At 55.2% G+C, this 13615-nt stretch overlaps 1 protein-coding gene across 1 annotated transcript in view; it reads right to left on the bottom strand.

The window, feature by feature from the left end:
- BCOR (BCL6 corepressor) overlaps positions 1–13272 on the bottom strand; it is a 115945-nt gene extending 102673 nt beyond the window's left edge. Inside the window, exon 1 of the mRNA XM_066248731.1 lies at positions 13164–13272. The gene's annotated coding sequence lies outside the window, so the exon portion shown is untranslated. The remainder of the gene's footprint in view (positions 1–13163) is intronic.
- Between the last annotated feature and the right edge of the window lie 343 nt (positions 13273–13615).

Here is a 13615-nt window from a genome sequence, read left to right as displayed (position 1 = left end):
TTTCTTTTCTTTTCCAACGGCCACGAATGCTTTGACATTCGTCCCATTCAGAGGTAGGGTCTATGTCCCTTCCCCTTGAATTTGAATGGGCTTGTGTCTTACTGCAACCACTAGGATATAGCACCAATGACAGACACTGCCGTGTGTGACTTCTGAGGGCGGGTCAGAAGAGGCCATGCAGTTCTCATCTTGTTTGCTGGCATGCTTTGTGGTTTTTGTTTTTTAAATTTTTTTTATTTATTCATTTTAGAGAGGAGAGGGAGAGACAGAGAAAAAGAGAGAGAGGACAGAGAGAGAGAGAAGGGGGGAGGAGCTGGAAGCATCAACTCCCATATGTGCCTTGACCAGGCAAGCCCAGGGTTTCGAACCGGCGACCTCGGCATTTCCAGGTCGACGCTTTATCCACTGTGCCACCACAGGTCAGGCTGTTTTGTTTTTTTGTATCTCTGATCTGTCAATAACTTCAAGTCCTACAACCCTTAAGCCACCATACAGTAAGGAAGCCCGGGCCACCAAGAGAGCCCGTGCTGGTGCTATGGGTCCCAGCTGAGGTCCCAGCCAGCAGCCAGCTATGGAGATGAGGTCGTCTCCGGAGTCCAGTCCTCAGCGGTTCAGTCTTTCCACCAAAAATTCCAACCCACAGAATTCACGATCAGAATTCAACTGCTTCCGAGCTAGCTCCCTTGCTGCTGACGCGCTCTGACCCTTCTTTTCGTGATAGTAAGTAGGGGAGATAAGTTTTATAGCCTGTTGCTAAAGCCACGGAAGAAAGTGAGCTGGATTAAAAACAGAAGTGCGGCAGGCAGAACATTTTTGATCAAAATCCAAATCTTCCACCTCTGATGACACAACGTCTTGTTCTTTATGGAATCCCTGTTAGGACAGTGACCTGTCTCCTCCTCAAATCTGATCTCACATTTCCCCTAAAGGATCTGGCCGAAAGGACTCTGTTTGTTGTTCCCTCTGACATAAAACACTGGCTGCACAAGGGAGCCAGTTCACTGGGCAAGAGGGAGAGACCAAACATTTTCACGGGCTTTTTCTCTCCCCTCTATTCTCTTCTCTCCCCACATTCTCCTTGCCGCTTTTTTTTTTTTTTTTTTAATTTTTAGAGAGGAGAGAGAGACAGAGACAGAGAGGGATAGAGAGGTGAGAGAGAAGGGGGAGGAGCTGAAAGCATCAACTCCCATAGGTGCCTTGACCAGGCAAGCACAGGGTTTCAATCCGGTGACCTCAGCATTTCCAGGTCAACGCTTTATCCACTGCACCACCACAGGTCAGGCCTCCTTGCCGCTTTTTGAAGCTTCTCATGTCAATGATGGGGAGGGATGGAACACGGAAGGACTGTCAGTTTACTCCATTTTCTTCCCAATCTATCCCCCCGCCCCTGCCGCAAATCCCACAATTTCCTGTTCCCTGAGTCCAACTACCCCGCTTGTGTCATACCCCAGACACACGCGTTTCCCTTCAGAGTCCTCAGAGTCACACTTCGGGCCATACCCACAGAATCGCCCAGAAGTGCCGCCGCCGCCTCCTTCTCTGCCTTCCTTCCCTAAAGCGGGCACTAGCAGGCCCCTGCTGCCCAGGCAGCCCTTGACCTGACTCGCAGCTTGCCCTTCTGGGAAGGCGGTGAGCTCAGGACTGAGCTGGGGAGGGGCCGCAAGATATCTGGGATGTGGAGGACTGAGGCGGGGTGGGAGGTGAGGGGCTCAGGTTCTAACTCTTACCCCAACAAGCAGGGCAGCCAGGGAGCAAGAGAAAAATAAGCCAAATTGCGTGTGTGTAAGTTACCGAACAGGCCAGAATGGGACGAGCAGCAAAGAAACGTAGGAAACACCCCTTCCCTGCCCTTCCAGATGCCAAGGGATATACTTGCCAAAGACCAAATACAGGCATGTGCCCGACCAGACAGTGGCATGGTGGACAGAGCATTGATCTGGGATGCTGAGGACCCAGGTTTGAAACCCTGAGGTTGCCAGCCTGAGCACCGGACTCACCAGCTTGAGCATGGTAACATATATACGACCCTGGGGTCTGGTTTGAGCCCAAAGTCACTGGCTTGGCTGGAGCCCCCCGGTCAAGGCACGGCTGAGAAGCAATCAATGAACAACTAAAGTACTGCAACTTCAAATTGATGTTTCTCATCTCTCTCCCTTCCTCTCTCACTAAAAAATAAATAAATAATATATATATTTGTAGGTATGAACTGAAGTAGAGATCAAGCTAAAGGGACAGCCCCCTGATCAAAGAAAGCCAGCACCAACTGGGATTATCTGCCAGCCACTCATCTGCGGTGGCCTGTCCCTCAATGCACAGCCAGGGCTCTAATGCAAGTCAGTGCTGTACAGGAAAGCTCAAGGGCTTGGGACCTGCGCCTTCCCCAGAGCTTGAATCCAAAGGCTGGGGTGGCACTCTGAGCTCAGGGCCTCAGGGCTGTCTGTCCCTGCTGGAGAGCAGGATCCTGCGGCCCCAATTCACAAGGGCAATGGGAACACACTTCTCTGAAGCAAATTTCTCTTCAGACCCATATCCCAGCTAGGCCAGTAAGACCTGTCCCCAAATAGGGCCTTGCAGGAAATTTCCTTCTGACACTTCAGACACTATCAGCCCAAACCCTCCCTTGCTCCTTCCAGAACCAGGACACATTTATTAAAATTAAATTATGGCCTTCCTAGTGTTTTACATTGCGCTAACTTCATCAGCTCTCTCCCCAGTCTTGTTATGGGGGCCTTCTCATGCCCATTTTACAGACAAGGAAACCGAAGTTTGAAAAGGTTACACAACCACTGGGGCAGAGCTCCCGTCTTGAGCCTAGATATGTCTTGCTCCAGAGCTTTCCACCATACCCGTGATCTCCAAAACATTTTGATATGTATTTTCTGCCAGGCCCTGTGCTGGGCTTGTAAAGATAAATTAGACACACTCTTTGCCCTGGGGAATTTGTAGGCTAGTGGGAGACATAGAAATACTGTAATACATGGGATGGGGACTCTGAGTGCCCTGACGAATATCTTGATCATCATTGTCCTTCCCCCTCCCCTCTACTCTCTTTGCCCCTCTGGTTTCTTCTCACAAGGTTGCTCTTCTTGTTCTTTCTTAGGCACTAGCTGCTGGCTTCCTCCCATGCCCCCCCACACCGGGAACGGGGTCTATACCCACACAGCTGGCAGGGATCCTGGTACTCTTACTTGTCTGGAAAGGCTGCCTTGGAGGGTAGATGTCCTTGGCTACTGAGTCCCCAGGGACAAGGGAGAGACTGACTGCAGCCCTACACTTCCTCAGCTGGGAAATGGGCACAGGGGCCAGGACACTGAGCAGGCTGGTAGGCCCTAGCAAGGCTTTTATTGAAGCCTGTTAAAGGGCTTTGGGCTTCCTCTGATGAAAGGCGCTTAAGTGCATCTGGTTTTGATTACAGGGGAGGAGAAAGCCAGGCTGTCTCTTGGGGGTTAGACCAGTCATTTGGCTCTGCCTTCCTCAGGGCAGAGCTGGCTGCTGGTGAGGCCAGGAGGCCAGGTGTGGGGGGCAGGCAGGAAGCAAGCCAGTACAAAATCCTCCAACTCTCTAAGGCTCCTGACCCCAGCCCCTGGTTCTACCAGGTGGCACACCCAGAAGCAGCATGGTGGCTCAGAGATGTCAGACTCCTTTGAGAAAGTCAAGTTCAGAGTGGCTGCTGCCTGCCCCTGACCCACAGCTCTTCACTGATCTCCACCCTCAACTCCAAAATATCCTCCCAAGAAGCTGACCCTCCAACAACCTTCCCTACCGCTCGTGTCCCTGGGTTGAGGCTAAAATAGGGTTCTTCTGCCTTAAGGGTTTCGAAAGTGATGAAAAGAAAGAAAATGCAGGCTTTCAAAAAGTTAAAAAAAGCACAAACACAACATTTTCTTTTTCAACTAGCCGGGTATCCTTTTCCATAAAACAGACATCGTTAAGGATTTCACGTCACTGTAACTGACAACCATGCTGAATTAAAAGAGGAGATTAATATTAAAATAAGGTGGCTATCCAAGACGTCATCAGGGAGACCAGAGCAGCTCAGCGCCCCGCACTTGTCCCTGCGTGGGACTCCATATGGGCTCAAGAAGCTCTTGGGATCAGATGGGTTAAACACAGCCCGCGCTGTTCTACAAAGGAAAAGGTATTTTCTTATTCCCACCCAGATTTAATCGTGCTGTGTGTTATTATTGTCAAGTTTCTTTGCACCAACCTTTCTGAAAAGAAAACCGTGGATCTGCGCGGCCCTTTGCTGCCTGCATGGCTTTTATTGTGCACGCAGCCTGGTCTGTCTGCGTGGATCTAGCACGTTGTGACTGCCTCGCAGGCGCGCACGGACACCCTCGGATTGGCATTTTGATAAGAGCTGGGCGCATTGTCTCAGTGGCCACACACACACACACACACACACACTAAAGGGCTACGGACCCCTGGCCAACCCTCCTCGCAACCCATAATTAGAGATGACCTTAGCGAAAGGCAATTAAAATATGGTAATGATCAATGCGCTCGCCCTTTTCCAAAAAAGAAAATACACAGGTGTTGGCTTCAGGAAGCTCCACCTGGCCTGGCCAGGAGGCCTCCTCCAGCTCATGAATGAACTCCTTCTCCCAGGAACCTTCGATTCCCCGCTACCTACGCGAGCGCGGCTCCCTTCCTGCCTCTCCCCTCCCCCACCCGTGCTCGGGCTGGCAGGAGCTTGCTGGCGGCGGCGGCGGCGGCGGCGGCGGGGCTTTGTCATCCGAACGCACACACAGACACGCTCACGCGCGCACCCGGCCACCATGGGACCGCGGCGTCCGCTGCACCATGTCCTTCCTCGCCACGCTCCCCTCCCCGCCCCCTCCTTTTAAGAGCTCCTCCAAACCCTTTCTTCTGTCCTTTATGTGTATGATCCTTTTAACAGAGAAGCTCGGAAAGCATTTTAGGGGGCCTCCTGCGGGGCGCGGGACGTCAGGACTCAGGATGCTCGCGGAGAGGACCTGTGGGAAGCTGGCCTTTGTTCTGCCCCTTGTCGAGGTCCCGAGGGCGGAAAAAACTCTGTCACGCTGGGGCCCACCGGCGAATTGGCGGCAGCTGACACCAGCATCCCCCACCCCCACCAAATCGAAACATGAAATCCCCTCCAGAGTTCACTCCGGACCTGGGGGAGAGGGGAGGAGTGTGGGCATCGCCTCGGGGAGGGTCTCCTGGCCGACAAGTGACTCTCATACAGACAAATGTGCAATATCGTTACGGCAGCTCCTGTTGCTCGAGGTCCCGGAGTGTTCCAGCGGCGCGCGTGCATCTCTCTTACACCGCGCGGAGGGCGAGAGGAAAGCCCCGGGACTGGGGCTCCCCGGGGCGGCTGCCTGGAGGAGACGCCGCGACCGGCCCTCCCGCACCTCCTGGCTGCCTTGCGGGACCGCGAGCACGGAGCCAGGGCGGCCTCTCGCCTTTCATTACTGGGCCTACGAAAGCAGCAGCCCAGGCAAATATGTAGCTATTAAAATTAATCGCCCTGCGTTGTCAGCTGAACATAATGCAAATTATTTATGGGCTGTCTGCGCAATATTTATCATCGTGCAGGCTCCAGGCGCTTCGTGCCTCCCGGCCTCCCCCGCCCGCCCCAGCCTGCGCAGGGCGAAGCTGCGCGCAGGCTGCAGCGGCCGGGGGGCTCTGGGCACCGGAATGGGGTTCCGAGGGCGAGGCCGCGCACCAAGCTGCCTCCCAAGCCGAAAGGCTCACTTTAGTTCGTCATTTATTCCACATTTGCTGGCGTACTACGTGTAAAATTAGGTCTGCGAAACTGGGGGTGTAAAAACCAATTTGGAAAAATCGGAACCGGACAAGCTCGGTCTCGAGGGGCGATGCAGGTGAAGGCACCTTGGCTGCCCAAGTGAATTTGCTGTAGCTCAAGCCTGTTCTCCACCTTGGAAACCCATTCTTCCGGAAGGTGGATTTACACTTAGAGAAACAGGGAGTATTGGAGGTGCCCCACAGATCCTAGTACCTATGCTGCCGACTCGAACCGGAATTCGGTGTCCTTCGAGCCTCAAAACTTGTTTGCAGATCTCAGATAACAGATTAACTGCTAATTGTTGAAATCCGCCAACCATTTAGTTTATCGCTGTTGGGGGCCCCGTGGTATTCACTGCACTTTTTATATGTAAAAAACAGCCTTAGTACCTCCGAAACAGCTTTTGTGTGGCTTTTGTTTCCCTTTCAAATACCGTGTTTTAAAAACAGCAGCAACATGCCACCCCACCCCCTCTCCTACCGAGCTTTCTCGTTAAAAAAAAAAAAAAAACCAACCCAGGAGGGGAAATAATCTATAGGACAATCCCCCCCCTACTGGTCGGCGCCAGCGTTAGGGCTTTTTACGCAGCTCGAGTCGCCCTGGGCTGCAGAGGTAAACAGGCTTTCTGCGCCGCTGCTAAATGAATCACGAGGGGAAGAGGGATGACTGCGGGGCGGGGGAGGCCTCGGGATCCCGGCTCGGTGCCAGGAAGGGGAGGGTGCAGCACGAGGGGCAGTGGGGTGGAGGTGAGTAGACCCTGCCGTTAAGCCTCAAGGCCGGAAAGGTCGGTGGGCCGTCCAGCCAGAGGCCTGCGTTCACAATCTGCGAGTCTGGGTGAAGGTGCAGCTTGGGCCTCTCTCCCCAGTGCGCCTGGGCGCCACCTGGGGCCAGTCACGCTGTCGTGAGTCCATCTGTAGGGAAAGAGGTCACGGGGCGCTCCTTCCCACACACAGTTTTAGCAGCTCTGGGCCTTCAGGGCGCAGAGACAGTCCTACATCTTTCTCATGATGTGCATTTTAAGCAAATTATTGCCTTTCGTCACTGTCCGCGCCCTGAATGACAACTGTCACCTTGCACTTGGCTGACCAAGCCTGAGTCAGGGCCTACTTCCAGGGTCCTGGAGTGGATATCTATGGCACCTGCTCTCCAGACTAACAAAAGGGTACTTCAAATAGCCAGAAAGCTACTTCAAATTTATATTCTTTATCCAGTTTCCTTCTTAAAATGCAGTTTGACCCAATTTGGAGGTCCTTTCTCTTTCCCTTCAAACCCCAACTTTTGACAGGCAGTTCTCTTAAAACATTCCAAACATTTCCCCACTACTTCAGAAACTTAATCTGAAGTGATATAAAAGAAAAGGAGGTCCCAAAGATTAAGTTGCTTTTGGATTCCCTTTATCTCCTACACTCCTGCATGGCTTTGAGGAAGGGCTGGTTTTCACTTTGCTTTGTTTTGTTTTTAATCTGCAAGTCAGTTTTCTAGGGTGAGACTGAACATTAATCACAGTAAAGTGCAGGGGTCATGCCCCATTTACAAAGTGCTTTAACACTTTGGCCCTCAGAATCCTACCTGAGAGGGGCAAGTAAATATTCTTGTTGCCATTGTAGAGATGAGGGGACTGAGCATCCCCCCCCCAAGACTCAGAAATCTAGTCTTCCTCATTGAACTGGGGCCACAGCTCCTTGAAAGTGGCCTGCTCCTTCCCTCATCCACCCTCCTCCAGTTCAATGTCATTTAGTAAATGCTGCGCCCTTTTCTGAGGTGTATCTACTGGGGCCCAGGCCACCATCCGTCTTGAGGCGGCCCCCACCACCCACATTTTAGGTAGCTCCTTCCACAGCCTGCAAACCGCACAGAGACGCAGGGTGTCTCTTACAAACCGTCTGTTTACTCACTTCCCTCCTAATTCCGACACCAGGGCCGGGAGGACAATTTTAAAGTGTTTCTGCAGACAGACAGACCCTCTGCCCGCTCCGGAAGTGTTTTATGGGCCTGTGAGCCGAGTTAATCCCAGGAGGGGAGGGAGGATTAGTCCCTGGTGTGGGTGGGGGGATTCCTGTGTTAACGTTTAATCCCTTAAGAGATGGGGGTCCCAGGTGGCTTCAGCAATGTGGTTTCTCCCCATTAAACTCCCAGATTTGGGCTGAGGAGAATGGAAACTGATGCATGTGGCCCTGGACCCGCAAAGCCTTGATCCTCCGCGGGGCATGGTGTGGAGAAAGGGTCGGTGAATGCCCCGCGTGGACACATCCTGGGAGATCAGTACCGACATGGAGTGAGAGTGGAGAGCGCAGTTGTGTGTGTGTGTTTCCCCCCAGGTTTTATTCTTCCAGCCCTGCGGAAAAGAGGAGAGCCGCAACCGGGGAGGGAGCCGGAAAGAAACACTTAATCACCGGCGTCTCGCTGCTCGTCACGCGAAGATGGCAGCGGCTCCCCTGGGTTTCAAGGTTCCGGGAAAGGCGTGTGTTCTGCCTGGAGGCGCGCGGGCTGCTGCGCTCCCTCCCTTGGCTTGGCAGCCAACCCGGGCTCACCGAGCCCCTCTCAACGTCAGCAAGTGCGTCTATGCCAGCCAGCAGCCCCTCTGCGGACCCTGGCGGGGGCGAGGGCAGCTTGTTCTATGGTCTTCTCGAGCTAAAAGTAAAGGTTCCAGGAGGTGGGGAGGTGATCATCCAGCGCCGCCTCAGATCATGACGCCTCCCTTCCCCGTACTCTCATACACCCACACTGGGTCCCGGAACGCGGGGTGACAAGCTGTGGCCAATACAAGACATGCCGGCCTAACTCCTAGCTGTGGCCAGAGGCCGAGCCAGCATTCTCGGGAGGGGATTTATCGCCATCTATCTACTCGCAGGCCCTACAGTCTGACCCTCCTCTTTGACACCCCCCCCCCCCACTCCCCACCCCCCCACTCCCGGCCATCAAGAAACACAGCTCATAGGTTCCTGCCAGTCGTGGCCACAACCCGGAGGGGAGGAAGCGGTGGAATCCCCAGGCCTGGCTCCACGCCCTAGGGGTGCCGGCGTGCACCGGGACGCTGTGGAGCAGCAGGGCAGCGCGGACCCTCCACCCTGACCCTTCCCCGGGCTACGCGCCGCGCAGGGAACCCGTGTGTGTGTGTGTGTGTGTGTGTGTGTGTGTTCCAATGTGAGCAATCAAGAACCAGCAGTCCCAGCCGGTGCTCTAGCTGGCCTCTCCAGCCCCCCCCCACCCCCCCCTACCCCGCCGCGAGGCTCCGTGCTCAGGGCTGATGGCTCCAGCCAAGAGGGCCCCCCCCCCCCCCCAGCTGCGGAAGGCGCAGCCAGGCGTCCGGCCAGCTCTCCGAGAAGGAGCTCGGGGGCACGTCCGGAGCCCAAGGATCTGTGTGACCCAGCCGCCCCCGCAGGCAGCCGTTTAGCTCCGCCTCCCGGGACCACTGACACTAGGCGATAAGGAGTTCCTAGGCAATCGGCAGTCCCCAGTCACCTCCGGCGGACATGACCGCCGGATGCTTTGTGGCTAGGTGGGGCCAGGGGCCTTTGCAGTGCCTTCCCTGACCCTTCTCTCCTGCGGAGCCATAATAACATGCTTCTTCTAAACGAGGCTCCGGAAGTATCCTTTGCAAAACAAAAGCAAAATGTTGGGCCTTATAGTTTCTTCCCATAATTTTTAACTTCGGAAGGTGTGTGTGGGTAGGTGTGTGGGGGTGGGTGGGGGAGGGGCACAGGCGGGCCTTTCCAAATACCCTCAAACAGCTTGCCTTCACTACTTAACAGTGGCGTGGTAACACCACCCTACTTCCCTCCCCACCCTGTTCTATCCTAACCTGTGCAGCTTTAGGCAAGCTGCTTAACAGTCTGGGCCTCAGAGTTCTCATCTGTAAAATAAGGCCTATAATAATAGTGTCCAACTCATAGGGTTATTTTGAGGATGAGTTAATACACAAAGCACCTAGTAGGCTGCCTCGGACACAGTGCTACAATGTGTTAGGATTTGGTACTCTCTTACCTTTGGGTGGGGAAACTAAGAAAAAAGGTCCACGTTTAAGTTCTTGGGGGCCAATACGGAGTTGAGTTTGGGTGGAAGGGCACTATCACCCACAAAAAAAGTTAAAAAGGCAAAATGGGTTCACAGTCTCCACTAGACTTTTCCTTATAGGCCTGCCTGTGTGGTGGTGATATAGGGGGGAATATGGGCTTTAATGGCACTCATTTAGAGTAGATTAATGGGAAGCTCCTGCCAGGGCTCAGGCACCATTACCCACCCTCTCCCTGAGGCCTTGGACAAACAGCACCGGTGTAGAGGACCTCCAGTCCACTCTACGAGGCCACACTTTTTGATGGCTGAAGCCCCTATCCTATAAATCAGGTTTCGGATGCACTGGGTAAAAGCTACATCCTCTGGGGCTAGAGCTTAACATTGCTCTGGAGCTGGCCTGTGGCAGGCCTAGTCCCTGGGCTGCTGGTGGGCCTCATTTTAGGGATACACAAATGCACCAGTATTTATATAAATAGAATACATCAGATTTCCACTTTGAAAAAGCTTCTCATTTCTTCTGAAATGGGGTCTCCTGTGCAATGGGGAGGAGTTGGAGCAAAGAAGGTCCTGAGGAGGCCTCTCCAAGGTCACTCATAATTCATGAGGTAGGACAGCCTTTTTCCTTTTCAAAGACAATGCAAATGGCCTTTCCCTTACGTGGCTGCCACTGAAATGTGCTGGCAGTGCGCACTCGCTCCCAGAACTGTGCGCAAAAAAACAATGACAGGAGTTCCTTCAGGTTTGCTCCAGAAGCCTTGGTCACCTCCGGGACTTCCCCTTCACAGCCTCCGGCCCCTAAGCCAATGCAGGCCAGCCTCCGGAACAAACCTGCAGCCCTAAGTCAGAATTCCAGTTCTCGAGCGCCACCAGGAGAGTTCACATTTCCCCTTTTCCGGCCCAGTGGTGTAAGCAAGACTCCAAGGGCAGCGGCACATGTGTGTCTGTGGGGGTGGGGGATTGCCCGCACCCAGAAGCACATCAGTAGGAAAAGAAAAAGCCAATAGTAAAACATGGACTACAAAAGCCAAAGTCCTGGGCCATCTGCGACATAGTACAATCCCAGGCAGGAGTTTGCAAGGAGTAAGCAACCCCCAAATAGAACTAAGACTAAAATAAATCCTTTTAGAGCTATGTTAAAAGTCCTCCAAGGTGGAGTGCAAAGGACACCACGCCTTAGGATACCCGGGTAGTGTCAAGCTGCATCCTTATCCGGCATCTCTTGCACAGTCGTTGAATACCAGGCAGAGAGGGAAGTCCTCATCTACCGATTCACCAGTTGTCATAGTATTCATAACTGACTCAACGTGTACTTGATTTTTAAAAAAATGATTGATCTTGCTGGAAAGACACATGGACAATCTGTATTTAGGTGGACAGCTGTTTGACCATGTTTGTCTGGTCTCTCTAAGAATCCACGTTTTCTAGCCTGGGAAGGGGCAGGCGGACCTCGTGGCTCCTCCTTCGGAGGTTTCCTGGCGAGGCGCCCATCCTCCCAAGCACGGGGAACGGAGGCGGCCGCATTAATAGTCGCGGGGGAGCCTGCTCTGACCTATACTGTCATTTTTTCCATCGGTCAGAATCGGGCGGGTGGAGGGGATTCTCCTCCGAGGGGCTCTGCACGGATCATTGGGTTTTCCCCGGCGAACTTAACACGGAGGCAAAAGGGGCAGATGGAAACCAGGCCTCGGCTGGCCGGGCGCGCGTAAGCGCCGCACTCGGCAGCTCGACGCAAAGCCAGGGCTGGATTTTCGCGGCCGGGGCCCAGCGGCCTCCCCGCGCCGGCGCGATCCTCTTTCCCTAGGGCTGAGCGAACGTGCTCGCTTAATTCCGCCCTGGAGACAGCAGCTGTGCAGCGAGAGGTGGTGGCTGGGGGGCGGGGGGACGCAACTTTTCCAACAGAAAGTGTACACGCATAGGAGAGGTGAAGGCCCACCCCGATTCTGTGCACGTACCGACACAGCATCTAATCAGTGTCACTGCCAGGAATACGCTTCCGCGGCGGGTGACACCCTCGCCCCCGCCAACCTGCAGGAGGGAGGGGGGATGCAAATGGCGTCTCGCGTCGTCCCAGAGTCTGCAAAGCTCAGGCTGCTGCGACTCCGAGCAGACGTCGCAGCGTGCCAAGCGCCCACACTCTGGAGTCGCAAACACGCCCGCGGCCCGCGCCCTATCCTGCGCCGGGGTTGCAGGAAAGGGAACTAACACCACTCTTTTTTCTGAGGCCATTCCCCCCGCCGCTACCTCCGGAAGAGCTGCCCTTCCCGGGTGCGGGGTGGGGGGACGCGCGGGAAATTTTGAGACTACTGTTCTGTGCCTTCCCCGCGTGGCGCGGGAGAAGAACGTGGGTGGGTTTCTCGTCGGAGACCTGACCACACTCTCCAACTCCCAGGCCTCGGACCTTAACCTCGTGGAGTATAGGGAGGCGTCACACCAAAGTCAAGCGTCCCCAAGGGCTCTGGCTGGTGGCCAAGTTTGTGTCCTTTCCCTCCCATGATGGAGTAGCGCGCGCCACTTTGGGGAAGCGTGAGCCTCCTCATCCGCGGCCACGAGGCCACTCCTGTCTTCCAGGTGGGGCCGATGGTTTCTCTCCCGCTCTGCGACCCCCACAGCCCATGGGAGCCCCCACAGGTGACCCGCACCTTCCGGGAGAGGCGTATGTCCTGTGCACCACGGCTCAGGCCCGCACCCTCCGCGAAGCCACCTCCGCAGCCCTCTCTGGCCCGGGCCTCGGCTGATCCCGCCCCAAGTCGCCATGTGGGATGCAGCTTCCCCCAAGCATAATGGGGCGCCCCTGGGACGCAGTCTGGTATGGCGGTTCCGGTTGTTCCGGGATTTGCGTGCAAGACAAAAACAAGGCCGGCGATTATAAGAGCGGCGCCTCCCATTCTCTGGGGTTCAGACGCCCGGCGCAGTCTCCGCGTCGGTCCCGCTACTGCCGCTCTAGCTGGGGGGGGCCGGCTTCCGCACCTCCACGCAACCCAACAATTTCCCAACCAGCCTGTGCCGCACCGCGTGGAGCTCCAAGCACCTTCGATCCCACCCCAACCCCTCCATAACTCGCGTGCCTCCCTCGCCCCGGACTCGGGGCGCCACTCACTCTCAAGCGCCCCAAGTAAGCCGGTTCCACCCTCGGCTGCGAAAGCCGCCGCCCCGCGCCACCCCCGCCCGGCCCGGCCCTTGTCCCAGCCCGGTTCCCCCACCAGCTGCGCCGCCACCGCCGCACGTGACCCGCCCCCGTCGCGGCTTCCGCTGAGCTGCCTGTTCCGGGGCACAAACAATTTCTGCTCTGACGCGGGGTCTCTCGGGCCCTGGCGTCCTCTCCTCCCTGCCCACCCCACCCCCTTCCGGGTACGAGAACTCAAAACAACTCGCTGACCTTCGGGCCGACCAGCTCCGGCTTCCACAGACTCCCGCATTCCGTTCAAACCCGGCAGCAGCAGCTTCTAAGATTTCACTCCGCGCTGGGTTGGGGGGAGGGGGTGACTTCTCCGGGAGGGGGTGTCTCAGATCGAAAGAGCCAGTCCATGCTCCTTCCTCTCCTCCGAAGTGAGTTTTTAGACTACTCGGAGGTCCTGGGGAAAAGCAAGGCTAGAAAAGAAATCCCCCCACCCCCACTCCTGAGCCCCACGCAGATGCCGCCTTAACTAGTGTCTGACCTATTTCCAGGGTCACAGCCCAGCGGCAGAGGGCCTGGCCGGCCTTGGAAATACCACCAAGCTGTAGTGTCGATTGTACTGGGCAGAGCTGGGATGAGGTGGAGGAATGGCATTAAGTAATAGTAGCTTTCACTCTCTTGCTCTGTGCTGACTACTTCACACAAGTCCTCTT

This window comes from Saccopteryx bilineata, chromosome X, assembly GCF_036850765.1.
Source record: "Saccopteryx bilineata isolate mSacBil1 chromosome X, mSacBil1_pri_phased_curated, whole genome shotgun sequence".
Classification (NCBI taxonomy): Eukaryota; Metazoa; Chordata; class Mammalia; order Chiroptera; family Emballonuridae; genus Saccopteryx; species Saccopteryx bilineata.
This window is presented reverse-complemented; position numbering and strand designations above follow the sequence as displayed.